The following is a 14,099-nucleotide window of genomic DNA, read 5'->3' on the forward strand; positions in this document are numbered from 1 at the left end:
TTTTTTTCCTTTCATATTAGATTCATTATCATATCCTTGTCCTCTTACATCATTAATATCAAGCTCAAGTGTTTTTAATACATCCACAAGTTCACTAAACAAACCTTTTTCCAGTGGAATCATCTACCTTTAAAAATCCTAAAAAGTATTCTTCTACATTTACTAGATTTTTTGAAATATCTATACATCTTAGTAATAGAGACATTTGTTTTTGGTGACTTGCATCTGGAGTACAATCAAGTATAATTGAAAAATATTTTGCTTCCTTGACTTTGTTAACAATTGATTTTTTTATTTCATGTGCTAGCATCAAAATTAATTCATTTTGTATGTTATGGCCAAGATAATGATTATGAATTTCACCTGTTTTAATACTTCGAATGTGCTCTTGTATTGTTGGATCAAATTCTGCTATCATTTGAATGAAACTTAAAAAATTTCCATTGTTCTCTTCATAGATCTTCTCATTTGTTCCACGAAATGCTAAATTATTTTTTGCAAGATTTTTTACAAGAGCAATAATTCTTATTAGTACTTTCTTCCAATGTTCTTTCTCCTTATTTATTCTTTCTTGAGCATCTTTATCAATTGTTCTTCTTGTCGACAATCTTGTTTCTAAATCAACTCATGCATTCATATTAGTTATATGTTCATTAGTTGTTTTATGTCGTTTAAGTTTAGCACTAAGATTTTTCCAATCTCTTGACCCTTCATCACCTAGCTGAGTTTTGCTACAACTTATATTGAACAATTTGCAACAGAAACAATATACTTTGTCAAAATCTTTTGAATATATTAACCATTTTCTATCACGTTTTTTTCTCCATTTGGTAGTATTTTAACATTAAATGTGTTAGAAAAATGCCTAAGATTTTCATCTTTTGGATAAGCTACATCATACTCTCTAATTGGGCCTTTTTCTACTAAACTATCTCTTAACTTTGTATCTGTTTTTTTCCATCTTCCCGGATCATATATGTTATGTGGAATAGATAAATTTTCTACATTAGCTGTGCCACTATCAATTGCAGTTTCTTTTAAATTTTCTTCTTCAACTCTATTTTCTTCATCTTTTTCTAATTCTTTTGGAGCTGATTGTTGTTCTTGTTCAATTACTAAGCCTTCACTTAAATCTCTATCTTTTTTACTACATGTGACAAACTTATCAAGAGCCCCCTTTTGAGATTCAACTAGTTTTTCAATTCTTCTTCTTTTTAGTAGTTTTTCATACCCAGGTGCATATTTCCTAGTTGACATCTTCAATTTTAAATAACAAACAGAATCGAATAAACAAATAAATTAACAAACAACAAATATTCTCCTATAAAGTACTAATATTATATATGAAAACAAACAAAAACATGAACAAATAATAAAAAACACAAACACTTGAAAAGTGAAAACGAAATAATTAGAATGAGTGCACGTAGAAAAAACGATGATGAATAGGTAATGGGTTTTTAATTGGAGTAGATGAGATGCCAAATTCAATCAATGGGAGCAAATAATTAGAATCCAATAATTTCGAATTTGATCACTGGAAGGAGATGAGATGATTAGATGAAGCTTGAATTATGGAATTGAGAATGAATATTCTAGACTTTCTTGCTGAGGAAGAGAGAATTGAAAAGGCAAAGGATTTGGGGAGAATTGTGTGGGATGTACCCCATTTCCTTCAAAATACCCAATGTATACCTAAAATTATAACACTCTTAAATTTTACACATATATACTCTAAAAAATTAAAGAAAGTACAAAAATAACAACAACTAAATCCTCATAAAACTAAACCCAACTCTTCGAAGTCGGGTAAATAGTCGAGAATACTCGACTTCAATCAAACCATACACAATTAGTAATTCAGCATAAGTTCTCGACTTTTTCATGTTAGTCAGGTAAATAGTCAAGAATACTCGACTTTAATTGAAATAAAAAATTATCTGAAAAATTCTCGATTTTTTCAAGTAAGTCGAGTAAAGAGTTGAGAATACCCGACTTTAATTTAACCTTACCCAATATTCATTCAGAAAAAATTCTTGACTTTTCATTGAAGTTCGGTAATTGGTTGAGAATACTCGACTTAAATTGAAATGAAAATTTACTTTTAATTAAGTCAGGTAAAAAGTCGAGTAAACTCGACTTTGGTTGTGTTATTATCTGGAAGTCATGAGAGAGGAAGTAAACGTAAATAGATAGTTTTTTTTAGGTTATTTTTGACTTTTTACACTTTTATGAGGTATGTGTATGTAATGGGGTATAGATTTGGCATTTAAGGACAAATGGGGTATATTTAAATAAAAAAACCCAAGAATTTGGGCGTTGCTTTTAAGGTGTTTAATTGTAAAAGGAATATTGAAAGTTTTATTGGAAAGATAATTGAAATATTTAATTACTGTTTGTATTAAATAAGTAGTTACCGTTTGGGAAGTCAAAGATAATTGTATTAAATAATTAGTTGTGAAAATTGGGCCTTCTTAATTTTATTGGAAATATAATTATATTAACTAATTGTGAAAATTGAGCCTTCTTATTTTTGGGCTCTAGGCGGGTGCCTATTCGGCCTAACGGTGGAGCCGGTCCTAACATGAGTGTATGCACTATTTAGACTATAATAAATTTCAAATTGTACTATATCTATTACAAGGGGTGAGCAAAATCGAACTGGAACCGAAAAAAATTCGGTTCGTTTTGTTTTTTTTTTTGTTTCGGTTCGGCTTTTTATTTCAAAAAATTTGAATATAGAAATTCGGTTTGATTTTTTCGGTTCGGTTTTCATATCAAACTTTAAAAAACTCAAACCGAACTGATAATATCATTTAGTTCCCTCTCTTTTATCAAATTTTAGTATCACCCAATATTTAGAAAATTTTACATATAGAAATTTTATTATGACCTAACATATTTTGTAAACTTTTCAAAAGAGTCATTATCCAAAAGTCAACAAGGCAAGATAACATTTGATCCCTATGTTTTTGATAAGCTATATTACGGCACACAAACTTATTTTATTTTATTTACATTTTGAGCTAAAAGTTTTGATATTAAAAACAGTGACAATGATTCTAATAATTATTTAGTTTAGTCCAAATTTTTGTCATTTTTTTTTTCTTATACAAATTTGTAAATTTTTTTTTGGTTGATTATACATTGATTATAGTAGGTCTTGTGTGCAAGTTAAGATAAACTGAAAAATCGATTTGTTAATTGGATCCGTTAAGTGAACCGTTACCAAAAAACCAAAACCGAACCGAACTATCGGTTCTGGTTCGGTTTTTATTCTCTAAAAACCGAATGAATTTTTTGAATTTAGGACCCAAACCACCGAAACTGAAAATTTATCCTGAAACCGAACCGATGCCCACCCCTATCTGTCACCATAAAAAAAATCAATATTGAAATAGGATATTTGACACCTCATGAGCAATTTTTTTCCCTACTAAATTTTTCGGCATTTATTAGAAAACAATTGCATCCATTAACAGACAGTTTTTTTGACTCTTGGATTAGTGTACTTTCAATAGAGGAGCTTATGTAAAGATTTTAATTTTATATAAAAGAAGAATACAAATGTTGATATAACGAAATCCGAATGGATCGCTGTTTAGTTATGTTCATGTCTAATTTTGCAAACCATCATTGCTCACCAAAAAACAAATAAGAGAAAGAAATTAATAATTGAGTTTGAGACTCATATCGAAAAGAGTGTGTGCATCTTGAAGTTTTTCCTTTCGAAAGGGAATGACAAGTGTGAAATTTTATTTTATTTTTCCAAGATTGTTTATGAAAGAAAACATTCCACTTTGGTTTCGCACTTCGATAAGAGTAGTGGTAAAAAACTTTTTACGTATTATTTTTTTTCCTCTTTCTTTCTTTGTTTATTTATATTATAAAAATCATTTACAATTAGGACTTCCATGGCAAAGAGAGTTTTAATATGAAGGAGAAATGACCAATTTCTGGGATCCCACGTCAGTAAATTGACTTAACTAACACTATGTATATTGAAAATATACATTTGAAAAAAGGACCCTACAACCCTAAAGTTTGAGAAAATGATCACAAAAATTTTTAAATTTTCAATAAAGGACACCGAGATCTCCTTTTGACAATAGCATCCTTTAACTCTATAAACCCCAAAAAATTTAACTCCAATATTTTATAACATATAGAAATATAACATTAAAAAATATAGTAATATATACATTTTAAACTAATTTTACTACTTAAAAAATATTTTAATATTTTACAATCTATTAGACATATTTATTATATTAAGTAGTTTTTAAGAATAAATAGAAACATAATATTAAAATTAATTTTTGAATACTATGTAAAAAATAATTTTAATATTATTGATAGTGAGATATTTGTTAATTGTAAAATCTTATAACCCAAAGACTTATTTAAAATCTTGGTAATGAATACAAAAAAAATTATTAACATAAATATAATAACTTAAAAATTTAATGTTATCTTAAATGCTAAAAGTACTTTAATATTATTAGACAGATTATATTATTTATGTTATATTTGTATTAATTAAAAAATTTTAACGTCAGTTTTTTAATTACTGTAGTGTCTTAGTATCTCTTATTGAAAATAAAAAAGTTCTTAATGACCATTTTTCTTAATCTTGGGGTGTAATTGTCATTTTTCCTATAATTTAAAACAATATCTCCAATGGAATATTTTATCCTTTTCATTTTTTTCTCTTATTTCACGGTTAAAGAAGAGATTGTTGTGGAGACATAATCAAATAATGAGTGAGGATGATATGGAAAAGAGAAGGTAAAAAATAAGTAAGGAAGTAGAAAATTTTGGAAAGTACATTTGGGAGTGAAAATAATTAAAGATTATTTGGCTACGCACAATGATGTGAGAGGTAACAATTAAAAAAATAATTAAATCTTTACTCATCCCTATATATTTTTTTTTTAAAAATAAATTATAAGATAATCTCATTTAATCAACCATAGTCTCATTTGATCGACCGATGATGTAAAAAATTAATGTAACTTTAACGGACACATATATATGCATATATACAACTACGGTACTTCAGTGTACTATAAACCTATCTTTAGGACATATGGTAAGATGATTAAAAAGTTCACAATAGTTATAAAAGAAATATGGCCATCCAATGGTGTCCAAATTATAGAATATGGTACTCTTAACATGATTATATGGGCGAACGGTAAAAATAAAGAATCTAGGCAGCCTATGCTTTATCCTGAGAAAACGTTTCTTAATATGTATGTATATATATATATACATTGAGTTCAAATTCGTCATGTGAAGACGGAAGCGATTTATTTAGCTAACCGTCAGGCTAACTTGGGTCTTGGAGTCAGTGGATGGGGGTCTTCCATTCCAAAAGAGATTTGAATTTCACTCTTTCTCCCACTTATCATCAGAGTCTTGAATTACATAAATGAAAAAAATTAAGCGGTGAGTCTAAATTACATGTTTTATTCGAGAAAAAAAAGGTAGAAAGGTAGGTTCTGATATTTGGAATTGGAAAAATTGAGCTGTAAAAGCTATCCAAAATGCCTTAAAAAAAGGGAAGATAAAAGGTAAATTTTGGAATATCAAAAATTAGAGCTAGGAAGAAAAAAGTAAAAGGAGATATTACAAGGAAATAAATCGTAACGTATAAATTATAAGCTAATGAATTCAATGAAATAAAATAACCAAATATTAACAAAACAAAGGCGAGACTGAAATTAAAATCTTTCTCCATAATTCCTGGGGAGCATGCCATATAATTTTGAGGAGAGCTGCTGCTTCTGCTTTTACACGAATTGCATCATTGATCAAGCTTTCTGGAATTTAATTTTGGGCTGTGAGGTACAAGAACTAATTGATATACCTCTTTGTTATATGATCATGTTTATTCTTATTTATTCATGTTTCTTTGTAGGTTAATAATAACATCCCTCCGAATTTGTTAATTATTTGGGGTAGTTTTTGGATTAGTTCTCTTATGAATTGACTATCTTTAAATTAGTGCTTCACTTTTAAAAATCTCAAGGTACCCCATTTTTGTTCAATAGATAAGAAAAAAAATACATGTGGATTGATGAAACTTTTTTTACTTTCTTAATAAAAATTGAGGGTAAATTGAAACTTATAAAAATAAGGAGATGATTTGATAGTAATTAATTCACGATGGAGTAATCCGAAATTAATCCTTATTATTATATAATTCCCATTAGCTCTAGGCTGTAAGTAAAGATGACTAATGGGTCGGGTGGCACGCGGCACGGCACAGGTATGACATTTGTTCGTATATCACGACACAGCACGAGCATGTTTCCGCAGGGCTCGTGGCACGACATGGCACACACATGGGCGGGTTGGGCCTAGAATTTTAGGCACGCAGGCTTTAAAAATAGGGCCCGATTAAAGATGGACCAAAGTATGACATGCAAAAAGGCATGTAATAAACACACTTCATTGGTAGGGTAGCACGGGGCCCATGGCCCATTAATAGCACATACGCCAAAGTATATCAAAATAAAATTTTTTAATAAAAAGTAAATATAAAATGTTAAGATTTTACAAATTAATTTTTTTAATGAAATTAAATTTTTAATTTTTTTAGCATAGGCTTTTAAAATTAATTTAAGTCTTAGATTAATTAAATATTCTAATTTTTTTTATTTATAATTTATTAAATGAATAAATAAATATCATGATTTTAATAAATAAAATTATAAATATCATGAATTTATAAATGATAACTAAAAAATTTACGACATTGATATTTCATTTATGAAATCATAATTTAATTAATGGAGATATGTTTCATTTCTGAATGAATGTTTTTCATATTTATACACAAAAAATAAATTATGAACTAAATATTTGTAAGTTGTGACCTGTGATTTGTTATAATTGATATCTTGTGGTTGTGACTTCTTCTAATCGTTATTTTAGGATTGTAATTTTAATTTTCATTAATCATTACATGATCCTTGGAATTAAATTTATATATTGTTGTGTTATGATTAATTATTATGAAATTAAATATATATAGTTATGAAATTATGGTAAACTGATAATAAAATGTTAATTGCTCTCTTAATAAAAGTTATTATTGTTGTTGTTATTGTTGTTGTTGTTGTTGTTGTTGTTATTATTATTATTATTATTATTATTATTATTATTAGGCTGATAGGTTTAAAAAAGTATGTCAAACAGGTGATTTTTTTTAAGCACGTTGGACATGTGGAGTTGAAGGGAAAAAAAGTTAATGGGCCTTCTTTGGGCACGAGCCAAATACGGCACGAGTGGGCTTGTGCCTTGGACCATGCCAGGCCCTTATAAAAAAAATTACGGCACGACCCATGTGCGCGTTGGCCATTTTTAGCTGAAGCATTGACCAAAGAATTAAAAAAATTTCAGGTCATCTTCATCCCCATTTCCTAATTGATTATGATTATGAGATAAACAATGTTCTTTGGGTTTTGGAGCTGCCTGAGAAGATTAAGATTTTCATGTAGAGGGCAATAAAAAATATTTTGCCAGCAGCCGAAAATTCATGGAAAATGAAGTGTTTGCCAAAGCCTATCTGTCAAAGATGCAACAAGAGCGTGGAAACTATAAGTCATGCACTTTTTGATTGTAAAGCAGCAAGGATAAGTCATTGAAAATAAAGGAAATTATTAAAATAAAAATTTTTAAAAAGTATTTGAAAATTGAAAATAAAACTCATTTTATTTATTGAAAAATATTATAAAGAGAGATAGGAAAAAGAATTTGAGGGGAAAGAAGAGAAGAAAATGTATGTAGAGCTGTGTTCCCTTGTCTCTATTTATACTAATACATGATTAATCCACACCAAAGAAATAAATAAAACTAATTACATCTTAACTTTACATTTGTCCCACTAATAAAACATAAACCTAATTTAATTCATTCAAGCACATTCAACACACTCCATTAACAATTATCATACCTAACATAATAAAAACTTATAATTTCACAATTACCATATTTAATGTGGTAAAAACTTATAATTTTACAACAAAAGTCGTAAATCCTTCTTGACGATGGCCTAACTTCTCGGACTTCTGGAATCCAAATTTGACATCCGTATATTTGTTTGGAGCCTCAGATAGTATGAAATTATTATTTTTACCTAATAAACACAAAAATACACAAAATCAAATATTTAAAAAATAATTAGAAATTCATAATATGTTACATAATTACAAATGTAAATTATATTATAAGCACAATATAACATTTTTACCCCTCAATAAACATACAATTTTTAACACTAATCATGAAACGTATCATTAAAAAATTAGAAATTATCATTGTACCACCTTTATTTTGTTTTATGTTCATTTAACCACTAAAACATTTTAACATGTTCTCTGCACCACATTTTTTTTCAAATTTGTATTAACTAGCCACTTTTGCACTAACACCATTAAATCATTTAAATAAAATGACAATTTACCTCTAAATAAATCAAAAGACCATTTTATTTTATAAAAACTTTAAAAAATAAGAAAATTATTATTATAAAAATATCCCTAAGTTTAATAAAAATATCCCAAAATTAGAATTTTTATTTTAAATAAAAATCTAAATAAAAATTATAATTATTAAAATAATTGCAAAATTTTGGGATTTAATAAAAATCCCCTAAATAAATAAAATTTTGGGATTTATTTTTTAATAAATAAATTTAATTATTTTAATAAAATTTTGTAAAATTATAATTTTTAATAAATAAATTCAGTTATTTCTATTAAAATTTTGCAAAATTTTAATTTTAATAAAAATAATTATTAAAATTTTACAAAATCTATAGTTAATAAAAATCAGCTGAGCACCTCTATTTGGGATTTTTTTATATTGAATTTAGGGGTACTTTTATAATAATAATTTTCTTATTTTTCAAAATTTTTATAAAATAAAATGGTCTTTTAATTTATTTAGGAGTAAAATTGTCATTTTATTTAAATTATTTAACGGTGTTAATGCAAAAGTAGCTAGTTGATACAAATTTAAAAAAACATAGTGTAGAGAACATGTTAAAATTTTTTTGTGGTTAGATGAACATAAGACAAAATCAAGGTGGTGTAATGATAATTTCCCTTAATAAAACTCCTCAAACAAGATTTGGATCAATCGCAAAAGTCAGTTTAACACTAAATCTAAATCCCCTTAAGCAACTTAAGGTCCTTCACGATCCATTATTGACTTGATTTCAACTCTGATCTTAAAATATGAAACCAATTTCACAATGAATACTAGGTTGCATAAATTTAAATACTCAATATATTAATTATTTCCATGTCGATTATTGGATTAAATTCATGTTTATATTATTAATCGCTCTCCTAATTAATGCTCATGTATTAAGCATTGTCCTTAGTATTAACTTGACATGCTATTTAATGTTTGCTAATTTAGCATTTTTAATGTAATTTGCCAAAATAATAATAATAATAATAACAATAACAATAATAATAACCCAAAAAAATCCGGATAGCTTTTAACTTTTCAGTTTCATGAAATATTTTATGATAAATATGCACAGCAGAGCAGAGAATCCATTGAAATTTTTTAACTCTGCATATTATATAATATATTTTTGCTTTTGTATATTATAATATTATATAATACATTCCGCATATTATAATATATTGTTGCTAGTTAAATAAGGATGATAAATTTTCCCGCGAATACGGCACCTTATTTCGCGCCAGGGCGGAGACAACAATTCCGGACCCGCCCCGCCCCCGAATTTAATGCTTTTTTTTTGGGTAAGTTCCATTAAATTAAAAAAAAATAGAAAACTAAATCAGTAACTCCTAGGCACTAGCACAAGCAGCGTCGTTTCGGTAAAGTCCACACCATTCCTCAAACTCCAAGGCGCGGCGGAGTAAAGTGAAGTGAAGTGAGCATCAACATCCCCTCGCCGCCGGCCACGAGCTCACCAGAAAATCTTCACACGGCCAAGACAAGTCGATAACCATCAGCAAAAGCTAAGCCCCAAAATGTGGAAACAAACAGCATCAAAGAAATTTGTAGTTATTATCAATCAAAATCAAACCCCACGTGAATGCGACTACATCCACAAACCTCAGGCACCGTAATCGCCGTCTCCGGCCGCGTTCACTTCTTCTTCAAAGCCTGGACAGTTTCTACTATTTGGTAATTTTTGTCATTTCTTTGAAAAAAAAAAATTTACTTTTTACCACTTTTATACTTCGGTTCATTATTTTATATAAATTATAAATTGATTAATTATTTGACTAACAGTTTTTGAACTGAGGCAATGAATTTCGTTGTTGTAGCTTAAATATGTCAACTCCCACACCCAAACCAATAGTAGTGGATGATGATGATGATTCATCTCATCAAGGTGCGGTAGATAATGCCAATTGTGGAAAGATGTCGTTTAAACCCACAGGGAGATTGAAATCCATCGTATGGCAACATTTTGAGAGAAAAGAAATTAATGGGGTGCAAAAGGCGTTGTGCAATTATTGCAAAAACCGTTTAGTAGCACGGAGTACTGACGGAACAAGACATTTGCGTGACCATATGAAGGCGTGTCTTTTGCGAAGACAAAAGGTGATAACTGATCGAAGACAGAAGGATATAACACAGTACGCGACGCCTTTGAGAACCATTAAGCATGATCAAGGAAAGGCCAAATCAGATGCATTCTGTTTTGATCCTAATGTTACGAGGAAAAGGATTGCACGGATGATCATCATGCACGAGTACCCTCTGAGTGTTGTGGAGCACGAAGGGTTTAATGATGTGTTATCCTCTCTTCAACCTTTGTGGAAACCAGTGTCCTGAAATGAAATTAAAAAGGAAATTATGGATATATATGAGTATGAAAGGGCTAAGAAAGTGAGTGCATTGGACTGCAATCAGAGTAGGATTGCCATTACGGCAAAAATGTGGACTGTAGAAAACCAATCCATAGGATATATGGCAGTTACAGCACACTTCATTGATGACTCTTGGACATTACAGAGTCATCTTTTGAGGTAAGATACTGAATTTTGTTCAGTTACTAAACGTGTAATATTTTCACTTTTTGTTCATTCTGAATAGATTTGAAGTTATTTGTATGTGTATTTAATCTTTTACTATTGTAGGTTTATTCCTGTGTCTACTCCACATACAGCCGAAGTAGTTTGTGACACATTACTGCACTGTTTGATGGATCATAACATCGATCGGAAGTTATCTGACCTCATTGTTGATAATTGTAGTTATAATGAGCAAATGATTCAATATCTTTTATTGAAGCTCGGGAAAGATGATTTAATCATGCATGGGCAGTTATTTCATATTCATTGTTTTGTCGATACTTTAAATTTGATTGTGAAGTATGGGTTGAGTGTGATTAGTGATGCAATTGCTAAGATTCGTGATAGTGTTAGTTTTTGGTCAGAATCATCTAAAAGAATGGAAAAGTTTGAAGAAATTGCTCATTTGTTAGGCATTACAAGTGATAGGAAATTAGTGCTTGATTGTGCTGAGAGTTGGAATTCAACATATCTCATGATTTCCACTGCATTGCAGTATAAAAGTGTGTTCTCTCTATTAGAGCAACATGAGGGACAGTATGGTTGTTTGCCTAGTGAGAAGGGTTGGGAATTGGCACACATCTTGGAAGAAAAATTGAAAAGTTTATACGATGTTATTCAATTGTTTTCTAATGTCAAGTATCCAACTTCCAATTTGTTTTTTCTACATGTTTATGAGATTAGATTGTCATTAGATGATTGGCTTTCATCTAGTTTTGATGAGATTAAAAAATTGGCAAGAAGCATGATGGAAAACTTCGAAAAATATTGGAAGGATATACATGGAATATTAGCTGTGGCATGTGTATTGGATCCAAGGTACAAGATGAAGTTGATTGAATATTATTTTCCTATGCTTTTTGGTGGTGATTTTTCTTTCCATGTTCAGAGAGTACATAGCCTTTTTAAGGATTTGGCGAATGAGTATCAATCAAAGTGTCAATCATCTAATGTTAATTCTGATCTGGATAGTTCTTCAGCCACTCTTTCTGAGTTCTGTCCTTATAAAAAACATACCCAATTTATTATGTTGGGTTTTCAAGATTTCATAAAAGCTAAGCAAGTTCGGTCCGAGCTTGATTCTTATTTGGGTGAGAATGTCCTGCCATTAACAGAGGACTTTGATATTTTGGGTTGGAGGAAAGCAAATATGAGTAGGTATCCTACATTGTCTAAAATTGCCAGAGATATCTTGGCAATTCCAGTCTCCACAGTTGGTTCTGGTTCAGCATTTAGCACTAGTGGTGGATTTGTAAGCCCACATCACAGAAAACTTGATCCAAATACATTGGAGGCTTTGATGTGTAGTCAAAGTTGGCTGTGTGGTTATCTTGGAGGTGTGAATCAATTACATGCTAAGTAGAGATTTAACATTACTCACAAAACCTATGTTTGATTTTTGTTTTCATTTTAACTAGATTTGGAATCTACGTCTTTCTCTGGATATGCCACATTCTTTGACGAAGAAAATGATCAAAATTCTTTATTCAATTATAAATTACGAAACTGAAATGTGAAATTCTTGAGTAGTCTACTTCCCCCCGAATGACAAATCCCCAAATTGTAGTACGGAATCATCTCCAAAGATCTCTGTCTTCTTTCTCTCATTCAAAACCGTGCATGAGACTTTCATCTCGCACGGCTCCTAAGTGATAAAAGTAAAGAAGAACTCATCTTGAAGAGTACCAAGAGGTAACTGATTCTGTAAAATAACATTCAAGTGTTTATTGATTTCATTGTTGATATAAGTGAGAAATCTTCTTTTCCTTTATGTAATAGGTTTGCGGAGAATCTTAGAGAAATCATGCTGCCGAAGATGTCTCATTTGTGATGCTTCTGACATCGAGTGATATAGTTGGTGGCCTTTGTTGTAGAGAATTTTGGGCTTATCGAACTTCATGGCAATTGAATTTTAGATGTTAATACTTAGGAATGGATGTGTAGTAGTTTTTGTGGTTCCAACTTGTTGTATGCCATGGCCGTCGAACTTATTTTATGTATAATGTTACAAATTTCAAGTACCACTCAATGCTTTACATATCTTCCAATTTAGATGGTGTACTAAGTTAATCTTGTTTGTCTGTGTTCAAACATTTTCTTTTAATTTTCTGAACGAATGATTATGGACGTCTTCTAATTTCATTTCTGAATATTGATACTTTTTTTCCGAACACTAAGGACTGCAAAGAGGAAGCCCTTCAGCTGCATAAGTTGTATAAGCCTTAGTTATTTGACAATTGATGTTTTTGGCACAACTAGGAACATATAAGTTGAGGAGATCAATGTGAGAGCACCAAAGAAAAAAAAGCTGGAATTTATCAAACAACAGAAATGGATTATTTGCGTCAGATGTCGTTCCGTTGGTACTCACCTTCTGGTTTATTAATGGGAAAACCAGGCTTGCTGCTTGCTGGCGATTCCATTTCCCAGGTGTGAGGTACGTCTCTCTTCTTGATATGCAGTGCTGCCCTTCTTCTGCTGTCAACTTTCACGGGCTGTAGAGGGCGAGGATAAAGGAAATCAGTAGGGAAAAAGTAGAACTGTTGCGATGGTAGTGTCACTTTTTCAGTAGTAACAGGGGTGGGTGAACGAGGGTAGAAGAAATCAGTCGGGAAAAAGTTGTATTGAAGGCCGGCCATTGAAGGAAGTTGAAGCTCAAGTCAACAGCAATCACCTGATAAAAGAGAATGTCCTGTAGATTGTTTGTTGTCATTGTTGTTGCATATTCTTCAAGTTTATTTATAGAGAGCTGAGCTGAGCTGAGCTACCGAGGACTTGAAAGTTACTTCAATTTACCGTGTGCCTTCAAAGACATTAATAGTTATGGAAGTTACTTAAATTTACCGACTTACTTAAATTTACTGTGTGCCTTCGAAGGTAGTAGCGATTTGCAATGGCAACATAAACGTAGATTCTGTTGTTCAAATACATGGTTTTGATTTTTATTAAATATTTTTCTTGTAACTACTTCCAAAAAACGGGCTAAAAAATGAAAATCATAGTAATGTCGACGCAACCAATGGT

The sequence above is a fragment of the Citrus clementina genome, unplaced genomic scaffold (genome assembly GCF_000493195.1).
Source record: "Citrus clementina cultivar Clemenules unplaced genomic scaffold, Citrus_clementina_v1.0 scaffold_9, whole genome shotgun sequence".
NCBI classification, from domain to species: Eukaryota; Viridiplantae; Streptophyta; class Magnoliopsida; order Sapindales; family Rutaceae; genus Citrus; species Citrus x clementina.